At 41.0% G+C, this 15,785-nt stretch overlaps 2 protein-coding genes across 11 annotated transcripts in view; one reads left to right on the top strand and one right to left on the bottom strand.

Moving 5' to 3' along the window:
* LOC122863715 (cytospin-A-like) overlaps positions 1-15,785 on the top strand; it is a 101,530-nt gene that overhangs the window by 71,875 nt on the left and 13,870 nt on the right. For all 4 annotated transcript variants that reach the window (XM_044170472.1, XM_044170471.1, XM_044170468.1 and 1 more), the window contains 2 exons: positions 7,577-7,654; positions 9,999-10,073. The gene's annotated coding sequence lies outside the window, so the exon portion shown is untranslated. The remainder of the gene's footprint in view (positions 1-7,576; positions 7,655-9,998; positions 10,074-15,785) is intronic.
* The window catches only part of LOC122863714 (disks large-associated protein 2-like), a 111,592-nt gene that overhangs the window by 93,415 nt on the left and 2,392 nt on the right, over positions 1-15,785 (bottom strand). The window contains exon 1 of one of the 7 annotated variants that reach the window (XM_044170462.1): positions 11,092-15,418. The exons of the other annotated variants lie outside the window; for them this stretch is intronic. The gene's annotated coding sequence lies outside the window, so the exon portion shown is untranslated. Of the gene's footprint in view, positions 1-11,091; positions 15,419-15,785 lie in introns of those variants that run through there. 7 annotated transcript variants of the gene reach the window in all.

The raw sequence follows: 15,785 nt of genomic DNA, 5'->3' as shown, positions 1-15,785 counted from the left end.
GGGGTTCACATCCTGAGCCCAGCATGTAGTTAGGTTTAAGCAAAAAATAACCACTATGATTAAGGTTATGAAAAGATTGTGGTTTTGGTGTTTAAATGTTTAATGTTCAAAAAGTTGTATCTCGTGCTTCAAGTCACTTTTGACTTTTGCAATATTAAACCAAAACTACCATCTTTCCCTAACCTTAACCAAGGGCTGGGAGCGGCTAAACATAACCATAAAAAAGTTTAATCATGTTTTAGTGGCTGCAAGTGGATACTATAGTTCACAAGGTTGCACTGAGTAAATGTGTTTTTATAGTCAAGATTCTTACCAGAAATGCAGTAAAGAAATTGAAACTATAGTCTTGTCTTAACAACTAAAATAATTTTCTTTTTCTGTCAAAAGTGAGTTTGTTTGTTTTTTGCATGGCTCCAGACTGCACAGGCTGAATTCTGCAGCCAGGTGACTGACAGACTGTTACCTGTTTTGCTTTCAGCTTAATATGGCTGCTGGCTACATCTCAGTATTTCCAACACTGTATGAGTAAGTCTACCTACAGATTCCCAGGTAGGAACCTGTAACTGGAAGAGAAGGTGCTTTGTCAATCAGATCAATCAGATGTTGAACTTTGAAATTTCCTGCTTGTTGTTTGTTTGTTTGTCTGTAATATCGATATTATTTATCAATGACTTGAGTTTAGTCAGTAAACTCAAGCCACCGTATCCTTTTATGGGCCAAAACACTGCTCTTCCTGATATAAACATTGAGATTTTGGATATAATTTTTCAAGTTCCCATTTACATTTAGTTGAAAGTTTTTAGCTCTTTGACCTCTTTTTAGTTTCTCTCACTTTGTTCTTAGATTTGTGACCATTTTGATGTCCTGCTGAGGTGTTTCCATCAGCTGTGTTTTGCTGCACACAAGCAGCAATGTGGCTCTCGCACTCGAGTGTGATTTGTCAAAGCAGTCTGACATTCAACAGAAGCTGTCTCTTCTTAAGACACCAAGAGACACACTGCAGTGACAGAATATTTTAATAAAGATGCTGCTGAGGGAGATTACACAAGCACAAACTGGGTATTTCACACAGCAATATTTCTTATTTTGCCCATCTGCAGTCACAATAGCAAGCTTTTGTCCTGGTTTCAGAGCGCCTTGGGTGGTAGCGTTGCTGTTGTGAAGGGTTTTGTGTGGGGATAACAGCCTAAATGGATAGCCGGTCCAGAGGCAAATATGATAGAACTAAAATCTAATCAGAGCCCTTCGGGGCATTAAGTGATTCATCTAAATTATTTTTTGCAAGTATAAGATACAAACTATTTGGTAATGTGATTTTCAGTAAAAGCATGCAAGGTAAAGCCACAGGGCTGGTTGCTTTTTTCATGCGAACAAAATTTAACAGCAGCTCATATGACAGATCCAGATAAGATTTTGTTAAGATCACCTGCTCAAGCATTTTCATTTCCCTTTTACAAACAAATACTACAATAGAAACTGAGCTTGAAATGTGGACCACCTCCAGTGAAGAGTATCTGACATCGATACAGTATGTCTACACATACAACTGTACCTTAATTGTGTTTCTAGGAGAGTGATTCATTACTGGAAAGCACTCAAGGAGCACCTACCTCCACCATGGCTGAGCAAACCTCCAGATGGCATGCTGATTGGCTGATGAGGGCCATGATCTTTTGACAATACTCAAATTCTGTCTATGAATATTGAGACTTTGTTAAGGAGGTATTGTATATTGTATTGTATATGTATTTGCAGCATCAGCTGGAGTCTATACATGCATGTTTTGTCTAAATTTGGTTGCAGTTGCATAGTGCATTAAAGGGTTATGGAAGCGTATCTCAAAAAGGCCATTTTATCATCAGTCATTCATCATAACATGTTATGTGCCACATTTTATGAGACCTGAATGGAACTTGAATGGAAAAATACACACTTAAATGGCAGAAAATCGCAATTTTGCTTCTGTGCCTATCTATTCAGGAGTAATGTTTAAACATGGAGTGCTTTGTAAATGGTAGAGATGCACCAATCCAACTCTCTCAATACTGATTCCTATACTTCAAGTCAGGGTATCTGTTGATACTGAGTTCCAATCTGATTTCAGTGCTCTCTTTTCACAAATTAAAAAATCTGTGTACCTCATTTGAATGTTTTTTTTATGTACTGTAAGGTAACATAAGGCCAGCGATTGCTGTGGCGCTAAAAACAACCAAAAGAAAATGTATTTTAAAGTGGTCGCCGCATGTCCGATACCCAGTCCATCAGCACCAGCGCTAATATCAAATGACATCGTATCAGATGAGTGTATACTGAACTGACTGCATGGTGGCGATCTCTACACCAAAAACATAGTAGTTATAGGAGGTAATAAACTGGATGCTTTCAAACTGGCTGGCTGTGTGTGACACTTCCCGACTCGACATGTTGCACTTGAGAATCCTGAATGGGACTGTGGGATATTGGTACTCTTCACCAAAACACCAATAGTTGATTCAAAAGCGCAGCGAGCTTTGATTTTTGGTTTTAATGGATTGGCAGAATAATGGCTTGGAGAGGAGAGGTGTGTGCTTTATTCTTCTTCTCAGCACACAGCACACACACATGCTCCACATACTTTACAGTGGTTAAAATCTGGTCAGTGATGATATGAATAAAGATTGTTCGACAGTACGAACCACTGAAAGGCGTATGTCAACACTTTTCACCTCATGCAGACTCCTTTTGAGGAAATCAAGACAAGCTCCAGAATTTTCCATAATTAGTTTTGAATTAAACTGTCACCATCAGCGGGGGGGCCAGACTGTGTTGTCACTGCTTTCACCTCTGTGTGCCATGACACATCAGGCCACAATCTTTAAGCCTCTTGTGTTTCTGGGGTGACAAACACAATCTATCTAATCCCACGTAATTAGAATGATTAGCGAATGCTGAGGCTGCTAAAAGGCCTCAAACTAAATGATTGGATTTCATTCATGTGCCAGAACACATCTGGAATTTAAGTTTGGGCATTTCAAACTAAAATTTACATCGCCACATTGCTGTAAAGTCCATTTTACCAAACCTCATCAGAGCAGCAAAAATGATACAGGAAAAGCAGTCCTGTATTTATTCAAATTGTTTTTTCTTAAAAGGATTACAGTTTGAAAATTAACCAAACTGCTAAATAGACTCAAAAGGGAACTCAAGACCATCCATGAGAGGCTTGATGGATCCCTATTGAGTGAAATATCCAACATTATTAATATTCCACTTCCATGCTCAAGTTGTGCTGATGAGCCAAGGGTTTGCTGTTCAGGCCAGGCTGAGGGTGCTGTATGCCAGCAGCCTGCTAGAGTTAAGTAAAAATCTCTTACACAGGCTGTTTCCAAGTAGGAAGAGCCTTCTGATTAGAAACTAGTTAGGGATTTGCCAAAATGATTTGAAAGTTGAAAGAAGGGTTGAAGAGTGGAAAGTCAATTTTTGTTTGAAATATAAAAGAAGTTGGAAACACTGTTAATGCAAGGCTGTTCTGTTCTTACTGTCAATGCAGGACAGCAACCTAGAATAAAGCTCCACCTTATCATTGAAGTGAAAAACTTTGGACAACAAAATACAGTTATTTTGATGAAAGCGAATGTCAAACCAGTTGTTGTTTGTTCTTTTCGAACACCTGCATTTCACAGGTGTTTTGACTGAACACCTACAAAGTGCTTTCCTGGAGACGACTTTCTGTCTGTCGCTGTGCATGTGTGCTCACATGTTTACGTACATGATACAGAGCATGTGAGCTTCCAGCGGAGTAAACCAGCTAAGCGGTGCCCCCTGCTTTGCCCTGCTGGTGTTTCATCCTGTCGGTGGAGCACAGGCTTCCCCCCCTTTGTCTGACTGGACACTGGTTTAACACATTAGCATTAGCACTCTGAATTCCCCGTGTGGACATGTACCACCTGGCAGGCATCGCTGCCCTACGTGAGTCAGAACACCCTGGCCATTAACGCACGGCAGGTACCATGGCACTGGCGAAGGATCAAGCCCATGTGGTAATGTTAACCTTAGTGTCCACACACACACAAACACAGCTTTTATTCGGCCCCAACTCGTACTGATCCTATAAGTGCTCCCCAGAGTGCGATAGACTGAGATGACTGCTACCACCCAGCTTCTTTACAGGCTAACTCTGCACACAGATTATCCTATTATCAGCTATGGAGATGTTCACTATGGATGCTGCCAGGGAGAACACACACACAAATCAATTTCACGCATGATGGCATACCGATTAAAACTACATAGGTCGATGAAGCTGATTCTGATCTCTCTTTTTTTTTTTTTCTTATGGTATGAATTTCAAATGTAAAATCAAAGACCAAATCAAGAACATATTTGTTTCATGTATCCATTTTCTGTTTTTATGTCATATCTGCTTTTTTATTTGTTTGGGGATGTTTGTTTATTGTAGGCAGGGCCTGTTGCCACAGTTTTAATACTGAGGTCATTCACCTAGATGCACATCCACCTAAAATCTTTTTTAACAAGCCACCAACCAAACTCTGATGGATTTGTAAATAGGCAACTGTTTACTAACATGTAGAGCTAAAACAATCAGTCAATTCATCAATTAGTCAAGCGTCAGAAAATTAATCAGAAACTATTTTGATTTCATTAATTTTTTTAAGCAAAACTGCCAAAAATTCACTGGCTCGAGCTTCCACTATGTGAATATTTTAGGTTCTCTTAGTCCTTTATGAAAGTAAAGTATCTTTGGGTTTTAGCAGCAGTTTGGACAAGCAATTTAAGTAAGTAACCAAATTAAAATTCATCTGAAGAGCTTACACAGGGTATAGTTTAATTACATGCCCTTCTGACAAAACCAGGCAGCACCCAAAAAACTACCAGATTCGGTTGATGAATCAAAGGGCGGATCTTCCCTTCAAACAGATGCAGGCTGCATATTGACAGGGCAGAGCTTCAGGATTAGAAGTGCTACAGGGATTGCCCTGGCCTTCATACAGCAGGGACCCTCTGTTCAGGTCTGCATTGCATCATTCTGCCCAGACAGAAAGATCCTTTTCGATGCTATTTTCGACACGCTCCGTCCCCCTGGTGGCCTCTTTGTCTGGCCAGGAATCACTTGTCACCTTTGTCACCTTGTAAGTAAGAACCACAGAAGCCGGAGAAGGCTTTACAGCCCTAAGGGGTTACATATACAGTGACTACACACAAAACGGCACACATGTGGCTGTCAGTGCAGCAGGATTTTTTTTTCAATGAGATTACATTGTTCACGGTTTACAGAACCATCATTTTCTGCATTTGTTAGATCATCATGTCTTTTCACCTTCTGTTTCTCTCCCCCTCTCACTCTCCTGATATCACTCTTCTCTCCCACTTTTTCTGTAACTCTGACTCACTATTTCATGTACACAACGTGCACACTCACACGGGGACACACACACTCTGTCAATGACCACTCAGAGTATCACGCACGCCTGATAATTCAGCCTCCGTAACACACTATGACATACGCGAACACATTCACACTTGGACATTCGCTACAGCAGAGCTTCAGGATTAGCAGCTACTACTAGCATGACACACCAGGAGAGAGAGTACAACACACAGACATACACTGTGCAGTCACACTACTGGAGGTACTGAGCTGCAACACACACACTTGCACATTCACTGCCTAGAGAGCTTAATACTACCACAATAGCATAAGCATATCCGTCAATGGCACGATACGTGTTTGTGTGGCTGTTAACACACCGTTATATCTCACACACACACATGCACACCCTGGCCCAGATCCCTCTCATGAAGCAGCACGGTTTGGTAGAATGTACAGCAGAAGGGACGGGGGGCGCTACAGCTCCTGAGTATCTCCATGGAAACAGGCTGGAGAGCAGCATATTCCACTCGGCGTACTGTCAGAGACTGAGGATGAATCCAGTCCTCATTAGGGAAGCCACACCACACACCAGGCGGTTGATTCCATTATTAATTGCAACAGATTTTTCACCCAAAAAACAAAACACACACACACACCTGGATGAGGGGTTTCCTCATGCTCAGAGTAGTCGATACACTCCAACCAGCTTATTGGACTTTGACAAAAGATTCTCTCCTCAGGCTGATCAATGCAGATTGTATGATTTACACGCACGCTAATGCAGTCTCGTCCTTGCTTGAGTTTCCTGCAAACACCTCACATCTATTTTACCTCCTGGATTTTGTACAGTAACTGACAGCTTACATGGAAAGTGGAAATGATTCTTGACTCAGAAGCGTTGATGGCACACTGATAAAAATACACAAAAACAGGGGGAATGGATTTAAAAAAAAACTCCCTGAATTTCTAAGAATTTGTTGTTGATGCTGCTTCAAAATCCCACAGAGCTAAAAAGCTTGAGAGTAGGCCAGAGTGGCTCTCACTGTAGGTCATGTGCTACAAGATGTAGTGTAGTGCGGAGAAGCCTTTCACTGCTTCAAACCGATATTTAGTGACAATGAGTGCGCTCACATTTGCCATGAAATTAACAGTGCAGAGAGAAATTCAAGGTTGACACTCACCATTCAACTTCATCTCCTGATATTTATGTAATTCACAGTTATCAACTTAGATCAAATGTGAACAGGAGAGTGCGTGTTTCTACATGTTCTTAGTATAAAACAATAAATTGTATCAATTGTGCTTTCTGCTGCCAATATCCGGCTCACTCCTCTGAATGCTCTCTATATACAAACTCATATTCACTCTTCCACTCACCCATACACCCACACAGCTTTTCTCGCTACCTAACATGGTATTGTACCAAGCACCACTAGGAAGGATCAAAACAGGCAACTAGGATTCTGGTTATTTCCATCCAGCTTCTCTTAGTTTTTTGCTACAGGACTGAACATCAGGTGCCCAGGAAACATTAAGATAACAGAACTGAGATGAAACTTTAATGATTCCTCTGGGGGGTCTCAGGTCATTGCAGCAGCAAAAGATTAAGAGTATATTCTGTAGACAAGAATACAACAGATGCTGAGTTAAAATTGGATATCTGATTAAGTCACTTTTCAAGCAAACGTGCCAGATATCCCTGTGGTTCCAGCTTCTCAAATGTGAGGATTTGCTGCTTTTCTCTGTTTTATATAATTGCAAATAGAATATTCTTGGGTTTTGGACCATCTGTTGGACAAAGGCATGACATTTTTCACAATATACTGACATTTTATAGACCAAATGATTAGTCATGAATTGAGAAAATAATCAGGTAATTAATTGATAATGAAAAGTGAACACGAATGAAAATAGCAGTCCAAACAATAACAGTTTACAGTGAGAGTAAGTACGTGTGTGTTATGTGCAAATATTGGCTATACATTGAAGATATGCAGGTGTGCATTGTTAACTGTTAATATGATATGCCATATTTACAGTCAAATGTCAAGATAGAAATGTGTCAGACAAACTGACATACTGTTTTTAAACTGAAACTATAGTATTTTCTGTTTGCATTTTATCTTGAACTGGAAGTATATCAGCTGCTCGTTTTTTTAAAGGGCTGAATAAAATGTCTGTCAAATTTTACCTTTTGCATTGTAGACACTGACATGAAGCAGAAGAAAAGGCCAAGGTGTCACTAGCAAGATGCAAGATGGTGACAAGACAGAGAAAAGATGTGTAAGTTGTAACAGTTTGAGATCTAAATAGGTAAGCTGCTAAAAGAAACTTAAATCATTAAAATGTAGTTAATTGCAGGAAAGTGTCTTTCCCTGACGTGGTTGTCATCAACACCCTAACTTGTTATTGTTATAGAAAAACTCTTACTGATTTATTTCCAATGTTGCAAGCGAGTAAAAGTCAAGGGGGAAACAGTAATTTTGTGCAGCTCAGTAGACAGACTCACGTAATAATCTGCCAAATTTTGCAGTTTGGAATTAATACTAGGTTCTGTGGTTAACATGCACAGTCATCACCATCATGAATGAAGAGACAAAGAAAATGGTGCCACCCACAGAAAATCAAGCTTCAACAGAAAATATGAGTAAGAGGTCATTCCAGTAGTGCCAGTGTGACTTTCAGGTGATGTCTTGATCATGCAGTGCAGCTGCACCGCTGCAATGACTCTTTAACGCCGTGGATAAGACAACATAAAAGCTATATTAAAAATGATCCTGTGGATTATAACTTAAAATTCAACAGAACTCACTGGTATTTCTATTGTCGTCGCTCTGCACCCAGCAATGAATCAGCTCAGTTAATGGCTGGTTAATCATTCCATCCTGACCTCCAAACCCCCGCAGCAAACAAAGACAAAATATGCCATGAACAGCCAGATGTACTGCAGCTTTTAATCCTAAAAACAAACACACACACATACTCTGTGAGTAAAACTAAGAGCGTATATGAACAAATTAGCCATTTTATAAACTGTGTCAAATGACTGATTCGCCCATTCTCAAAGGACACAAAAAGCAAACCCGTGGTGTCCTACGGAGGTTCTTGAACATGACATCTAAAATAATCTCCGTCATGCAGAGGATGTTTCATCCAACCTGAACCACCGTCAAATCCACTGCCAAGTGTCAGCAATGAAGGAGGAGTCTGGCTCTTTGGCCCAGAGCTCAACAACTCCTGGCCAGATTGCCACATTTGATTAGGATATTCATGGTCCTCAGAGGATGACCCCATTGTACTGTAGATATTAATGTGCTGCAGAGGATGAATCTCAATGTTTTTGACCGTTTGACCTTTCTTCTTCTACTATCCTCAGGCAAAAACTTTGCATCAACTTGGGATATCTCATAATGTAACAGGCAGATTACCATGAAATTTGATAAACACATTCATGCTCCCAAATGAATAAACTATTTTAAAGTCATTGACCAGATTATCATTTCCTTGACTAACCCCTTCATGTTTTTAAAGAAATAGTTTGACATTTGGGGAAATTAGTTTAGCATAGCTTAGTAGAAAGACTGGAAACAGGGGGAAACAGCGAGCCTGGCTCTGTCCAAAGGTAACAAAATCCGCCTACCAGCATCTCTAAAACTCACTATTTAACACGTTATATTGTTTGTTTAATCTGTACAAAAACCAAAGTGTTGCCAGGCAACCAGCAAAGACTCCTGGAAGTCACTGGTCCCAGCCAAGAAATAGGCACATAACCCCCAGTAAAACGGCAAGTTGTCGTTTCTACATTTGGTTCCAGCCTTTGTACTAAGCTAAGCTAACCGGCTGCTGGTTCCAGCTACATATTTACTGTACAGACAGGAGAGTGGCATCAATCTTCTCATGTAACTCTTGGCAAGAAAGCGAATACAAGCATATTTCCCAAAATATTGAACTATTCTTTAACCATCGTAGCAGTAAGCCTCCAGCAAAATCAGTCAGTCAGTATCTTGGCCATTTCGTCCAACATTTCCGTGTTGTTGTGTGTAATAAACATTGCAGCCTCTAGGGGCTGCTGGCGGGGTTGCTACTCTTATTCTTTTTGGGAGCTCCAAGCTTTTTGCAGGGAACTGCTTAAATTAGGCATTTCAGGATGTCATTGTATCTGCTGGAGAATCAGAGCAGTACAAAAAGCAGCCTGGGAGATGTGAGGAGCTGAGACTGCTCCTCTGAGACCCTCCTCTGCATCCTAATGCCACATTTGACAAACGACCACCTCAGCCAGACACATTGCTACACATGAAAGCAGACTGATTCAGTCTACACAGCTGTACTAGTGTGCCTGTATGTATGAATATAGGTGTGCCTTGAGCTCACTGTATGTACAGTGAATTAAGAGATGGAGCTTGTTGCAAGGGGAAACGCTGTATGTACAGTTTGTGTGTGTGCCTGCATGTGTCAAGACACAAGGATAGTGATAAATAGTATCTGTCAATCCTCTGCTGCATCACAGGACAGTTATGAAAGAGCCTAGCCTACTATCTGATCTGTATGCAAACGTGAATGAACGCGAATGTACGTAAAATTTTAAGCCAAAACAGGTTTATGGTGGTGTTTTTTTTTTCTTTTTCAGGTCATAACCAACACATTTGTGCTTTTCTGGGCAAATGAATACAGGAGCTACAAGGAGCGCAAGACACTGTCAAAGGTTTCAACTCACACACACACACACACACATGAAAAAGCCCTAAAGCCCTGTCAAACAGCAGAATGCAGGATTTGGATATTGCTGCAGCACCAGCTAGTCTCCATCTCTTATTATGGCATTAGGAAGAGTGTGTGTGTGTGTGGAGGGTGAAAGCGATGAACCCTCATTAGGTCACTTACAGGTTCAGGCTTTGAGGCTTCAGACCCAATATGTGATTGAGAGATTGAAGGATTTAAGAGGGATCGCAGTGTTCAGCTGTTGGCCAGCAGGTTTTACGAAATCACAGAGTGATGGAGTAAGTTCTCCTACAACCCCCCTCCTCATGCCCCTGTCCCCATCTACCTGCTGTCGTTATCCTTATCTCCACCTTTGTTTCCTCTCTTCAACTTGATTTCCCTCTGTCTATGACAAATATGGCATGAAGACAAACACATAAATTGTCAAGAAGAGGGTTTTTTCTCTCTACAACCAAACAGAATTGATAAAAATGATTACATAATGATTAACTACTGGTTCCATTAAAGAAGACAGCCTGCCAGTTATTTTGAAGCCAGAGATTCTGCCGACGTCAGTGGCCATGAGAAGATTGATAGAAGGCTGTTTGGTCACATTGTCAAAATGAAAATCCCCTTGTTGCCCATCGAGAAGCCCGGTGAGGAGCAATCCCTCCCACCCTGCTGGATTCTGTTACACACACATACATATGAACACACACACACACCTGCACGGATCGCTGTGTTTGAGGGGGAGAAGAGATGCTTGTCCTCCAAAACCGAAGACAGATGTATTTTGTCATATCCAACAAAAGATCTATCTCTGAGAGCTTTTTTCAATTTCTATCCATTGCAAGGAATACTAATTACGTGATCTACTGTGGCAACTTCTTATCTACCTGTTAAATTCACACACACACACACACACAAGGCTGTAACAGTTCCACAGAAAATGTCTCAAGAAAAAAGAAAAAAAAAAGCTGAATGCTAGAAATGTTTTTCTGGATAAGTCCAAGTCTTCTTACCTTGCAGCGAGTCTATGTTCCGGAGACATTGGAGCACATATGCGGCGCGTCTTCACACGATGACAGGGAAGCGGTGGACAGTCATGCAGAGGTGTTTCACATCTGAGAACGGAGGGGGAAAGCAGGATTTCTCCTTTGTTTTTCTGTTCTTTTCTTGTAATTTTTTTCAAAGCCCTCAGAGGAATGGAGCACTGACAGAGGAGGACGAGGAGGAGGAGGAAGAGGAGGAGGTGGAGGAGGAAGAGGAGGAGGTGGAGGAGGAGGAGGAGGAGGAGGAGGAGAGGGAAGGCTAAGGAGGGAGCAGTCTGTCGGGCTGGGCTGCTGTGGATCACCTGGAGCAGTGTTGGGCTCCGCATTTACTCCTCCACTGCAGCAGTGCAAGGCAGCGGCACAAGCTGCATGTTGCTCCCACAGATCACTGCAAAACAAGGACACGGAGTCTCCATCTGCTGGATTCAGGATTCTGCAGCTCTGTAGCTCCACACGCTCCTATCCCCATCAGCATGCACACTCATGCTGTCCCTCTTCCCCTCTGGGTTTCTATCTCCATCTCTGTCTCTCCGTGTGCCTTTGCCTCACACTCCTTTTCCCTCTCAGGGGGGTTTATAACAAGTCACAAACGTGTTCCCATGTTATTTGGCGCTCACTTTTCCTGGTCGTGTGTCCTCGTACTGACTGGTACATGTGGTCATACGTCTGGCGCTCTTGGTAAGAAAACGTCAAGCTCAATAAAGCCTCAGCCAACCTCACGCTCTCCCTGCGATGACATCACTCCTCCAACCGAAAAAGGAGGGAGTCGTTTCCTGGTCTTGTCGGGACCCTGCTGACGTCACAGAGATCAGACACGTTGCTCAGGCCATGTGCAGGTGTTTAAATGGCATACAATCCATAAAGAAAGTTACACAAAACTGAACAACAGGATGCACAGAGAAGCACGCCAAAGGTGATGGTTCCACTTCAGGTACACACCGCACCAGATCCACGCAAATTACATCACAAGACTTAAACACATTTCCTGTCTCTCAAAGTCCTGAGACTACCTCTAACCCAAACTGGAACCGCAAATTCCATCAAACAGCAGAACACTTGATCTCCAAGTCCGACCGCCCTCACATTCCCCTCACCTCCTCCCTCCTTCACCAGCCTCTTCTCTGTCCTACAGCACAGCAGAGCTTCTAAGGTTGAGAGACAATCTGAGAGAGGAATAAATACAGATTTGGAAAGGATCATATTGATTTTAAGCCTAATGTAAGACTTATTGGTATTCTGAAGAAGAAGAGGGGCTACTCAAGAGAAATATGAGTGCTCCACTAGATGAAAGACATATCAGCAATAGCTGATGCAGATGGAAAAGAAGGGCCGCTTAAATAAGGAAACGGAAACACAAAGATGTAAAACCTTGTGTGTGTAAGAGCTCAAACCTAGATGCCTTGATAAGTGGAAAAAGAAAGATTTTCTACACTTCTTCTGTGCAGGTGAATGTTTGGAAAGAGACAAAGGTTTTCAACCCACAATCCTCTTTTGCCAACTGTTAAACGGTCGTGATGGATCTGTAATACTTTGAGTTCTTGTGTTGTGGGAGTCATTACATGTGTAGACAATGTTGCAGTTAAAGAATATGAGGACCAGGTGTGCCCTAAAGAACAATCATTGTTTTCTTGAAAAACTGTACCAGCATTTCAAGGTAATGTCTCCATTGTCTCTCCAACCAAAAGAACTGCTGGTTTTCTATTATTCCACTATGTACAGTTGTGTATGACAGAAGATCAAAGGGGACTGAAACCAGCCCTCTTTAGGTGGTTGATTACAGTATATATTGTTGTTAGATGTTCCAATGTTATTTAGTCAAACTCCTCCAGATTTTAATAGGCACCAAGATACATTTTAAAGTTTTGAAATAAGTCGCCTTCTTTGAAACTGTTACAAGACCTCTGTTCCCATTCTCTAAACTGCCCAGTCTCAAATAAAACCAAAACAATAATTATATATATATATCACTGTCTCACTTTGGTAAAACATTGTGGACTAGATTAACTAGAATTATAGGGGAGGCATAGATGCAACAGTGAGAAAATGATTTAAATATAAAGACCAAAGCTCTCTAGATTACAAGTGATCCCACACTTTGAGCTTTTACCCTCAGGGAGACACTATAGACACGTAAAAGCCATCAGAAATGTGTGCAGCGAGTCACTCTTGCGAAATGCAATTAGAATACAATACTGAATGCAGCCTCCTTATGATGTGAGAAACACTTTCATTTTAAGAGCATAATATAAAAATGAAAATGGGAAGATATTTAATTCTATAGTGGGATATAACACTTCTCCGGTAGTTATTTCACCTAATAGCCATCATGAATAATGAGACTGTAGGGCCAACACAAGAGCTGCTACTGTACTGAAATTATTGTGATAGTTTGCATATAACTATAAAAAGATTTCTTATATAAAGCCTTTCATTTTATTGAGGAAATTTCCAACAGCAGAGAGACACAATATAATATGTGTACTGTTGTGATTCTTTTGCATTTAGTCCTAACAAATTTGCCATTTCACTGCTGCTGACACAAACTGTTGAGCAGCATAAGAAAGCCTAACTAAGTAAATACATTTTTCCAAAGTAACACAGCACACAGTCTGCAGTGGATTCTCAAATGGCCAGTTTTTAAAATACACCAGCGTCATGGCAGCATTTCGATGTTACCAAGTAAACAGTCCCACCTAGTGGTGTAAAACTGATCTGAAGTGCTTCAGGAAATTTGAAAGATTTACACATTTGTGCTATAATTCTGTTCTAGATTAAAAACCATAGAACAGAAATGACAAATCGTCATCGTGCTCATTTTTAAAGCTTAAGCTCTTGCACACAAAGTCATAAACAGCATCACTGCTCCTTCTACGTGGCCTGCTTGCTTTATATTCCCTAAAATGATCCAGTCCACACAGTCATTAACATTCTGCCTCAACCTTGAGAAAGTGATGAGTAAGGTATGATCAAGAGCAAGTTCTGCGGATGGCTGATAAAGAAAGAAAAAAACTCGAACAATTCTTTAGGTTATGCACATCAAACAAGCAGAGATGTTCCCGTATCCACGTTCACTTCATCTGGAGCCTTTGTGCTGACAAAGCCTGTAAAAGTACAGTAGGACCCTACACACGATTAACTCACAGATAATCTCTGATGTGTGGTTGGGCTGAAACTCCACTGTCAGCCCATTCGTAAAGCTTAAAAAGACATTTTCAGAATGCAATTAACACATATATGACCATTTGAGCACAGCAAATGCTGTCAAACTTGAGTTTAGTCAGTCTTTATCTAAGGATGGTGTTATGATTTATAACGATACTGCAACACTTCAGACACAAGCTAAAAATTAGTGTTGGGCTAAATGTGCAAACTGTAGCTGAGATATTAATGAGCAGAACAAAAAGGTGAAGCAAACCTGACCTCAAAATGTTTGTTCATTTGTGAATTATACACCAACAAGTCATGGGAATCATGAGAAGACTTGCTTTTGTGTCTGTGGTATTTGTAACCTAGTGAATTAAAATTTACAAAATAAGAATTTAAGATTACTCGTTCATGATCTTGTCTTGGCCTTTGGCTTCAAAAGCAATCATAGTGATAGTGATAGTATTTGAGGTTTGTGCTGATGCGAGCCAGCATTTGATCAACTATGATGCCCAAAAAATGCCAAGAGAAAGGCAGCGGACCCCTGCAGTGCTTTTTCCTTGGATGGTTCTCAGTGCTCTGACCTCTGCTGAGAGAAGGAGTCATGCAGAGTTTAACTAATTAACAACTATCTCCTTTATGCTCTGTGCCCAAATTCTCCACACATCACAAGAGCCAATACCTCCACCTCAGAGGCTGATTTGCTGTCTTTACCTGCGTGGTCTGTCTTTTTAAGGGTCTTGGTATAGGGTCAAGCCTTTCCCATCATGCACTAGGCAGATGGATCTCTCAGATCACATGTAGCATGAACTTACACAGAAAGAAAAGTAGGAGTCTTTCTTTGTCACTGTGAGGGGAGAGTGCAAACTTATCCAAAGGCCAGTTGACTTGCACTAATTTAACAATGGATGAAATGACTATGTGTATGTGAAAGGTGTGAATTATCACCCAACTCCGCAGTTCTCCTCAAATCTGCGGAGCATTTTAGCATCTTAGAGCTTGATGTTTACGACCCGTAACTTAACTGTTTTGGTTCTGATTCACTGCTCTTATCAGCGTAGTTTCCAACCTCAATAGGCAGCGGTTTACAGTGAAAAAAGCTCTGATAGACCCGCTGTACACTTCCTGCACAGCACCAAATGGCAGGTTAGCAACTAGCTGGTCAACATAGTGGAGAATTTAGCAACTAAAGAGCCAGATAGTTCTCTCAGGAGTTGGTGGAGAGAAAAACTAAAATTAGCTAAAAGTTGGACTCAAACACAACTCCAAAGGAATGCTAATGTTTCTCCGTGTCTGCTGGTTGTGTAAATAGGCAACTGTCTGCTAACATGTTCGCCATATCAACTTAATAGGTGATAATATGTCAGTGTTTACAGCTTGTTGTACTATTGCCACCAAGTGGCCAAAAACATCTATTAAAGCAAATTCAAGTTTCAGTTGAAACACATCTAAAGTAATAATAAGGCTGGAATTATTCTATATTTTTCTTATTGTCGACAAGTCCCATGAAAAGACCAAAA

The sequence above is a fragment of the Siniperca chuatsi genome, linkage group LG16 (assembly GCF_020085105.1).
Source record: "Siniperca chuatsi isolate FFG_IHB_CAS linkage group LG16, ASM2008510v1, whole genome shotgun sequence".
Lineage (NCBI taxonomy): Eukaryota > Metazoa > Chordata > Actinopteri > Centrarchiformes > Sinipercidae > Siniperca > Siniperca chuatsi.
This window is presented reverse-complemented; position numbering and strand designations above follow the sequence as displayed.